The following is an 8339-nucleotide window of genomic DNA, read 5'->3' as shown; positions in this document are numbered from 1 at the left end:
AGAGGGAGAAAAAGACAGATAGACAGACAGATCGACAGACCGACGAACTGGACCACTGAATCTGATGAAGAGAACTGATGAACGGCTGGTTCGTACAACTTAAAACCTTCTATAGACAGAGCTGGCTCCCCTAGATGGCTGTTCCGGCCCTCCCATGTCACACAGTCTTCTTTCCTCCTGTACCTGAGTCGCCTACATCAGCACATACACCAAGAGGTAAGTAAGGAATGCCAAGGGAGTCATTCTCCTTGTGACTCAGAATTCCAACTTGGAAGTTTCTTGCCAGAAACTTATAACAGACCCCAAAGTAAAACTTGGAATTACTCCAAGAAAATAAATTAATCCTCAAACATTTTCTTTTTAATATAAAGATATTATTTGCATAATTTATTAGGAGAGAACTAAAAACAAAATTTTTAAGGCCATCAAGTGGTATCGCCTCACAGTTGGTAGTAAAATGACCCATTGGAAACTTCTGTCCTCTTTGCAGTGGAAGAGGAATCTGGTGGCCCCATAGTTGAGCGGCATTTGACCTAGAAATCTTCGGCGAGTGACAGAGTACTAAGTATCCTGCGACCCTCCATATGTGTCTGTGTCAGGCAGGCAACACTAATTGCTGTCAACTTATTTATTAGTAAAGGAAAGGAGCATAAAATTCAAGTAAAATGCGCACCTACTTTGGAGGAGCTTATGGGCTGAAGAAAAAGGAAGTACTTAGACATCAATCACAGTAGTGAGATAAACTATAAAAATGTTGGCCAACCTCAAGCAATGCATCAATCCCCTTAAAAGTGAAGAAACTGCTAAACCCCCGCTGTTGAAAAAAATGATCCTTACACTAGTGTGACTAGTCAGTCTCCCACACAGATCCATATGATCATTCCTTCTTTAATTTTCTAAAGTCAAAGAAAATTTTAAAAAGTTAAGGACAAGCAAATCTGTATAGCTCCCATTAAACAAAATTGCAAACAAGTGCTGTGAAGGAGTATTTGCTGCAACTGAAATGCACAGATGTGGTACCCAGGACGTGGGCATGTGGTGTTCACAACACGGCATTGCTCTTCCCTCCTGGCTCTTGGGCCATGTGACACCCCCCCCCCAAGTTCTCCTTCAGCCTGCTCCACAGCCTTGATGTGAGCATTGTCACTTCATTTGGCCCTCATGCAGGCGTGCTGCAACTCTTTTTTCTCCTCAAAGCCAACAGCAATTAAATTAGGGGTGCCAAAATGACAAACCAAAATGCAGGCCCCCCAAATCATAACCTTGGCTATTAGATCAACCTCTAGAGGTTTAAAACATTATTTGAGAGAATCAGCAAAATAGACACATAAAATCTAAACCTGTCCCATAGAATATGTGGCCCCCCAGGCATACTTGGCATCTGCCTTGTTCCAAATTGTCTTTTAATGCTGAAATTTGAAATCAGAACCAATATATATTTATAGGATGGACAGAAATGTAAATGTAAGATTATGAGCAAATGAATGAGTTCCTATTCACTGCTAGCTCTACCACCATCTGGGAGCACGCAACAGTCCAAGCCCAACAGTGTCATGAGGTCCTCATATTCTTGCAAATTTCCATTTCAGACTCCAGACACTGGTTTGAGGATAGGAAGCTTTATGCTGTAGGATGATCTCGTCATTACTCAGCTCCTCAAACCTCTTCTTAGGTAAGGGATGTTAGCAGAAGGTGAGAACACAATAGAGTCATCACTCACTGGCTTTTTTATACACCCAAATCACTAAGAATTAGAAAGTATCTTCTAAAGTCAAAAGGAATTGAAATTTTATCTTCCATTAAATCACATTTTAAATAGAATATTGAAGTAGAAAGATCTTCCTCTGTTGGGAAAGGGGTTGACAGAAAAGAATTAAGATGTGTTCTGTAGAGAAGGTCTTTGAATGTAAGCTCCAAGAGTGGGGACGATGTGCCCTGCATGCTCAAGAGATGATGGTGATGGGGGGCAGTGAGTCTTGATGGTAAGGTCAGAAACTGAAATCCCTACTTTTTTTTTGCTTGCTTTATTATGATCTCAAAATTAAATGGGTAAATGTTTTCCCTTTTGGACAAGTGTCCCAAAAGCTAGCATTTAAATAGACAGCGGTTTTATTTACTTATTTATTTTTGGTGGAACCGGGGATTGAACTCAGGCCTTTGCGCTTGCCAGGGAAGTGCTTATTCCACTGAGCCATCTCCCCGGCCCCGCTAGCATTTAAATAAAAGGGCAAAGAAAAAAAAAAGATGAGTTATATACGTGTACAAAGTGTAAACATTATTACGTTGTACATGTACTAATATAAATAAGTACATCAAAATAATCACAGGCTCTTTTCCTCTTACCTGCAACGTCCTCTGGTTTGTTTTCTAATTTATGGAAGAACTGAACTAAAGTTGGAGAATGAAACCACTGGTGCTTGGCTAACTGGATTATGATAAAGCAGTGACCCAAAGGACACCCTGACTCTTGCAGGTGTGAAAAATGGTGAGAAGCCACACGCATCAATGTAGGACCCTTATGATTCTGCCTCCATTGCAGTTGTCTTTTCTCTATAACTTGCTGCAAAATACTATCATTAAATAAGTTGGATATAAACATTTAGTTAGATGATATGTTCAATCAGTGTAAGAGGCTGGGAGCCAGCGAGATAGCTCAGTGGTCTAAAGTGCCTGCTTATGTAAGTTTAGGCCAGCACACAGGGACTGTGGTTCAATCCCCAGCACCACGTGCCACACCAGCCATGCCCCCAAGATAGGCTGACACAGCCACCAAAGACAGAGAGAGAGAGAGAGAGAGAGAGAGAGAGAGAGAGAGAGAGAGACTGGGGATATGCACACCAGGGTTGTGATTTCTTCTTTATTCATAGATTTTTAGAATTTAACAGGATCTAGTAATCAGTTCAATAGGGATTCTCAGTCCTAGATGCACATCGCCATCACTCTACAGCTGTTGGGAACTCCAGTTAAGAATCACAGGGAAAGTACCCATGAAATCTCTCCAGATAATATTAAGGGTAGATTTGACTTTGTCAGTCTACAATAATGATATGCAACCTTGACTACGCACTCAAATCCAACAGAAACTTAGCACATAAAATTCTCCTGTCTATCAGTAGAATCTGGGGCTATGAGAAAAGTTACACATGACTCTAAGCATTTTACAGCACATCTAAAATATGTTTTTTAATGAGGTATAAAAAGTAAAGCGGGGCTAGGGAAATGGCTCAGTGGAATAAGCGCTTCCCTGGCAAGCGCAAGGGCCTGAGTTCAATCCCTGGTTCCGCCGCAAAAAAAAAAAAAAAAAAAAGTAAAGCCATATTATGTGCTGAGCTGTAAAAGGCTCAAGTCAACAACTTCTGACATTGCCAGTCCTATGGATAACCCACTACTATTATGGACTACTGGACTATATTGGATTATTTTGCTGAATTCATGTATCTACAATATTTAAATGGCAATGGAATACCCATCTACGACAAAACTAAACAAAAGAAGGGCATACAAAGGAAGGACCATTTTGTATCTGTATATACAAAATAGGATACATATACAACTACTTTCTCTTAATTCAATGAGAAGAAAGATTTATACTAATAGTGTTTGTAGACAGGATATCATGTCTGTATCTTGTACTATGAATAACCACTATGAAGACAACAATATGCCATGCATTAATTATTGAAACTGTCCTATCAACCTGTTTTGAAAATGTTTCATTGCTATTTGTCTCTCAATAAAATTAATTAAAAAATATGGTTTTTAGGGCTGGAGAGATAGCTCAATGGACTAAGCACCTGCTTATGCAAGCCCAGGGATCAGGGTTCAATCCCCCACATCACATGCTGCACCAGTCCCACCCACAGGTGTGCTGAGCCTGCCACCGGGTCCAGGTGTGACAGTGCATGGCTATAATCCCAGCACTGGGAAGGCTGAAAACAAGGGGAACCACTATGAGTCAAGATGTGTAGTGAGACCCTGTACCAAATACATTTTTAAAAAGCAGAAATGAGGGTCTGGATACCGTTATGGCACCTCTGTGGAATCCTTGGGCTTCTAAGCAACACCATTTCTCTCCAGTATCATTACTGGCTAGCTCAGGTAATCGAGGCCAGGCAGTAGAAGGTCTCCTTTATGTCACAGAGAATCAGAAGCCATGTTACATGGTGTAGTAGTCTGTTCATATTTCATTAAGCTCTTGCCCCTTGCCGATTTGCTGAAACTAAACAAATGAGCCACATGGAAGCAAATACCACAGTTTCCAACTTGTAAACTAAATAAGAAACAGGAGTGAGCAGTTTCCTGCAACTGGCTATGAGAGACGGCCTTGCCAGGCAACGATAAGGTAACGAGTACATCTGTTATCAATAATCTTACACAAAAGGGAAGATTTAGATATGCTGAGATCATTCATTTCTGTACTAAAAAACCAAAATATGTAGAAACATTAAAGACAGAAAGAAGAAGGACAATGTCTAATCTCTATTTTTTCTTGTTCCTTTCCAGAAGAAATTTACTGTGTGGAGAAGAAAGCTAAGTCTCAAGACCTTATGTGGACAGGCCCCAAGCTCTTGGAAGGGGCCCCAGTCATGCATGTACAAGCCCACACTTCTCGGCAACTGGAAAAAATAAGCTGGTTAATTTCAACTAGTTAAACCCTGTTTTGTTTTCTCTATTCTGAAATCCCTTCCCATCAGGCGGCTTCAGAACACTCACAGGTGCTTGGGAGTCCTGAGGAGAGTCGCACGCCTCAGGCACCATAGAATATATTTATAGGGTTACAGTCACCATGCTGAAGAGAGACCCCACCACCCGCTCTGCTGGTGTAGCTGCGGCTTCCAGGAACACTGCTTCCATCTGGAACACAAACTCCCCAAGCAGAAAGTCAAAAAGGTACCAGAGCAAAAGGACCCACAGCAAGGTGAACATGACCCACAGTACCCAGCACCATAAATACTATGGGGCTGCGAATGTGAGCAGGCGATCTTCAGGTGAGTACAATTTTAATCGTAGATTCAATTTTTATTGATGTCTATTCACTACAGAAATTCTCTTCTGTCAAGCATCTCCAATTCATTATATATAATTATGAATGCTCTACACATTTTTTCATAGAAATCACAGAAAATAGAATCAGAACGCTTGTGTTTGTAGATTAAGTATAGCAGGTGTTTCTCTGTGTAAGGCTACAAACCTTATGCATCATAATCACTAATTAAAAATTTTGTGTCAAAACTTCCATAAGAGATAATTATGTTTCTATCAACTGTATGCCACCGTCACTCACTGCATTGATGTCATCTGAAGAGGTGGTCATATACTATGCAAATGAAGTCTGTAGAAATACGCGAGACACTTAATTATTAACAATATTGTTCTAAATTTTGTAATGTCGTGTTTTAAAATTAACACTTTAATTTCATTTCTCATTCTAAATACATACTTTTGGTTTAGACTGAGGTTTTTCACTCCTAATCTTCACCTTTTTTTAAAGCAGCCACTCAAATTATTGAAGCACTTGCCTCCTAAATCCCAGACCCTCTTGGTTCTGCCCATGCAGTGACCTCAGCGTATGCCTAGCGTTCTGTGTAGCACCCCCATGGGCACTGCTGCCAAGCTGGACTCGGGGGTGCACCACTGCCTGCTCCATGGGAGTGGTTCTGCAGAACTGAGGATGCATATGAATTACTCTTGAAAAATGCAGATTCTTGGGTACTGGGGATTGAACTCAGGACTTCACCCTTGCCAAGCAGTTATTTATACCACTGAGCTAACTCCCTGGTGAAACGCAGATTCTCATATCTCACTTGAAGAGTTCTAATTTAGTAAGGTTGAGGTGCACCTCAGCAATATGTATTTTTAACAAATATCAAACCTTATAGATACTGATAGAGGTACACTGAGGAACATGCTTTGAAGTCACAAATTGAGCCCAATGCAGAAATGAACCCAGGCCCATCTTTGCCCTCTTTGGTATTTTTGCTTGGATTCTGCTGGCCCTTCCTACATGAACACCTTTTTCATTCTTCATCCTTTGGCCATGTGCCTATCCTGGGGATTTCATTGCTGTCACCCTCATCTAGCAGTTTTCTTAAATTAACTTTTAGAGGTGTTGTTTTTCCCTCTGGAATGGAATAATTGGTTTTGTTTTTTTTTTAAACTAACAACTTCATTGAGTCCTTTCACTCCGGCCAAGTCTTTTTCTCAGCAATTCTCACATCCCAATAGAAAATTTCCAAGGTGGTCATGATCATCATTGTGGTTATTTAGCAGTTAATAAAGCCAAGCATAGATTAAGTACAGTGCATCTAATGTGAGACTTTCCATAGTTTTGGCATATTGATGACTAAACAGGTACAAATCTTTGCTGGCCTTCAAAGAAACGGAAACCCCTCAGTGTATTTTTTTGTGTTTGTCTATTTGTTTCATTTTATGCTCACTGCTACCCAGAATTCCCAGATCCTTGTTAGCTCTAAGAAAGACATGTTTTCATCCACCAGAAATTGTACATTTAAAAACAAGTCACTAAAATTCAATGCACCTCTTAAAATGCTCATTATTCTTGGCCTTCTGAAGCTCTAGAAAGTGGGAACTTCCCTTCCCACCCTCAGACTTTATTTCTTTTCTGCATCTGTGATCTGGCCATCCCAGGGCTCTGCTTTTACACTTCTACTACTACCTGGCTTTCCTGACTCCCTGTCTTCCAAGTTCATGTTGTGAGTCAATGTTCTCTCCCTGTTCTCCTAGAGATAACTAACAGTCAATGCTACTATTTCATTTGTGTTTCTAGGAAGATGACAGTGAACTTACCACTTTTAGCCCCAGTTCCATCTCCCACTAAATATACTAAATGCTTTTCATGCATCACACACCCATCAAATCATTACAGAGCATTAGTCAAATTGCATACCTACTGTACTAGGTTCTCAGGTACTAAAAGTACCTAGTTACCCTCCCTTTTTGAAGCTCATAGTGTATTCACTTTGGACATTGTCAACTCATAAAGAAGTGAAAGGAATTGTGACAATGTGCCTAAATCAACATTGATGCAGCAGTATTAGAGGGTAGCAAGGTAGCAGGTACCCCATCGAGAAAGGCTATCAAGAGTGTGGTCTGTGAAGATATCATTTGAGCTGAGACTCAAAGGATACCAAAGTGAAGACAGCAATGGAAGGTAGATGGGAGAAACCAAGGGCCACAGCTCTGATGTAAACAAAGGCAACAACACAACTGGCTTGAAACAGGTGATGTGGAGCTGAGAATGAGACGAAGACAAAAATTCTGGCTGGGATCAGATGAGCCTTAGAGATGAGCGTAAGAATATCAGATGTTTGCAAAGGCCATAAAACCACAGCAGTAGATGAAGCTAAGCAATGATCATCTGATTTAAAATTCCAGGAAACATACAGCCATGACTGAACTGTCATAGTTACAAAGTAAATATTTATTGCTTGATGATGAAAAACAACTTTTCCCCACGCTTTGTAATAATCATGCATCTAGTATACTCCAAAAAGCAGAATAACTCAGCAAAATGAATCTAAACCAATACAACACATTCCACCAGAGGTTTCCCTACCTCTATGGGGTGAATTTTAAAAAGGAGTCAATTTCCAAATGTACCCTCCTCATCAGCACAAGACAACAGTAATTTCCATGACTTTGTTGAGTTTTATTTTACATTGGCTAGTATGATCTTAATTTGTTTATATATGTCATTTCTCTAAATATTGGCTCAGCTTTACTGTCTAAAACCTGCTTGAATGGCAGGATCAGCTAAAAGGTATCACATAGGCATGTATTTGCTCCATGAATGAATAAATAAAAATAAAGGTGATGTGAAATACCAAAGCATCCTTTAGTAAGAAATAAAAGGTTGCCATAATGTGAGAATAAAGGAATGAAAACTTATAGAACTCTCCCTTTCCAAAGGCCCGTGCACTTATGCATTAAGCTGAGAGCACATATATACAAGGCACTACTCCTTCATGAGGCTATTTTCAGTGTTCACTTGCTTCTAAACAAATCAAGTTGACATAGAGAATCTGTTTCCTGTATACAAAATGCAGTAGGACTGTGTTTCCCAAAGAACAAAACAAGATTTTCTGTTATTTTTGCCATCAGAGCAGAATAAATTCTCAATAGCCAAAACACTGTCATAGTCTACATGACCACGAGGCTAATTTGTTGTCAAAAATAATTGATAGGAAATTTTCAAAAGCCATCATTCTCAATGATTTTGACAGTTCCAAGCATGTGGTCACTGGCATTCAAATGTTTATACCTGGGGTGGTGTAACAAAGAATCAAGGGTCTGATATATTTATTAAAAAAAAAAAAAAA

General features: G+C 39.9%; 1 protein-coding gene across 3 annotated transcripts in view; it reads right to left on the bottom strand.

Moving 5' to 3' along the window:
- The window catches only part of Sgcd (sarcoglycan delta), a 645238-nt gene that overhangs the window by 412142 nt on the left and 224757 nt on the right, over window positions 1-8339 (bottom strand). The window lies entirely within an intron of this gene.

The sequence above is a fragment of the Octodon degus genome, unplaced genomic scaffold (genome assembly GCF_000260255.1).
Source record: "Octodon degus isolate 3935 unplaced genomic scaffold, OctDeg1.0 scaffold00029, whole genome shotgun sequence".
Lineage (NCBI taxonomy): Eukaryota > Metazoa > Chordata > Mammalia > Rodentia > Octodontidae > Octodon > Octodon degus.
Note: the sequence above shows the minus strand (reverse complement) of the source record. Positions and strands in the feature narration are given on the sequence as shown.